A 1,524-nucleotide genomic window follows, 5' to 3' on the forward strand; every position below is an offset into this window, starting at 1 on the left:
TAAAAGCAATTATAAACGATCAGGATTGGATAAGTTAATATATTTTTTTAACTAAGTTAAGTTAAAGTTAACAGTCTAAAAATTTAACTTAGTTAACATACAAGTTATATTCAATAATAAAACTAATTGAATTAAAAGTTAAGTTAATAAAAAAAAGTAATTGAAAAGTTATAGTTAAATTTTGTCATTTTATAATTTTAAGGTTTCTAAATAAAGTATATATTTGTTATACTTATTTCTGTCAAGCCACGGAAAGAGGACCGATTTCCTGCAACGTGATTTAATGCAGAGAAGGTAATTTGCGAACAGTGATTCCTTCCCGTTGCCAGACTATATATTTATTATATTATTACAATTGCCTTGATGTGTATTCCCAAATTTGAGTTTGAAGACACTTAAACATGTATTTTATTTTGGGTTTACAAGAAGCACAAAAATGTAACTTCAAGAAAGTTAGATCAAAAGTTAATAGTTATCAATAAAAAGTAACTAAATTAAGTTAAAAGTTAAAAGCCTAAAATGTAACTAAGTTAAAATTATTTAACTTTTTAATATAACTTTTATCTTTTTAACTAGACTCTACCCAACCCTGTATAAGCGGTGATAAAGGAAAAGCAGCGATACGATAAAGCTTAGAATTTAAATATCTACATATAAACAAAATAGGACACAGTAGGCTTTAGCGGAGACAGGTCTGGCGACCGTTCGAAGGATAAAATAAATAAATTCGGCTGTGAGACACCGACGCGTACAGACGTGCGACAATATTATCAGCATAAAGTTGAGTAAACTCCAAAAGTACAGCCAGAACGGAGATGTCACGGTTTAATTCAACATGACAAATATGAAGGAAGTTGCACCCTTTTACTATTCTTTAAACGGGGACACGGAGGAGGACAAGGTCGGTTTTACGTCATTTTCACTTTTTTCTTCAATTCCATAGTTTATAATTCCAGAGTCTATAGATTTTGCCTCCTCGTTTTATTATGCTTATATTGTTACGAGAAATAAAAACCAAAAAGTTATGATTTTTAATATACAGAAACTTTTGGAGCCGTTTAAATACATTTTACAATGTACTGAAAAACATGAATATACAGAGTTAACATCAATATTCAACTACTGGCTTAAAATACCATCCAATAGAGTTCGACAGATTGACGAAATAATATGTATTATTTTCAACGTAAATATTCTGTAAGTTCAATGTGAAGCATCATCAAATTGTGTATGTGTGTGTGTGTGTGTGCGTGTGTGTGTGTGTGTCCCCGATATTGTGCGTAATATTTTGCATGGAAAATAAGGTGATACACTTTCATAGTACAATTCTGTACAACATAAAATTTGAATCTAATTTTCAAGATTCAAATTTGATAAACAATTTCATTGTGTGAAGGATACTAAATTCTACACAATAAGATTAGTTACCAAATTTGAATCTCGACTATTAGATTTAAATATTGTACGAAATGGTATCGTAATCGAAACTGTGTCATCTTACCCTTATAGTTTCTTAGAAGTTAT

General features: G+C 29.7%; 1 long non-coding RNA gene across 1 annotated transcript; it reads left to right on the forward strand.

Moving 5' to 3' along the window:
- The first annotated feature begins 205 nt into the window (after positions 1 to 205).
- LOC105456932 lies at positions 206 to 1,191 on the forward strand. The gene is made up of 3 exons (XR_975300.1): positions 206 to 294; positions 577 to 901; positions 1,043 to 1,191. It is a non-coding gene; the product is annotated as an uncharacterized LOC105456932 (long non-coding RNA).
- The last annotated feature ends 333 nt before the right edge of the window (positions 1,192 to 1,524 follow it).

The sequence above is a fragment of the Wasmannia auropunctata genome, unplaced genomic scaffold (assembly GCF_000956235.1).
Source record: "Wasmannia auropunctata unplaced genomic scaffold, wasmannia.A_1.0 LD335475.1, whole genome shotgun sequence".
Lineage (NCBI taxonomy): Eukaryota > Metazoa > Arthropoda > Insecta > Hymenoptera > Formicidae > Wasmannia > Wasmannia auropunctata.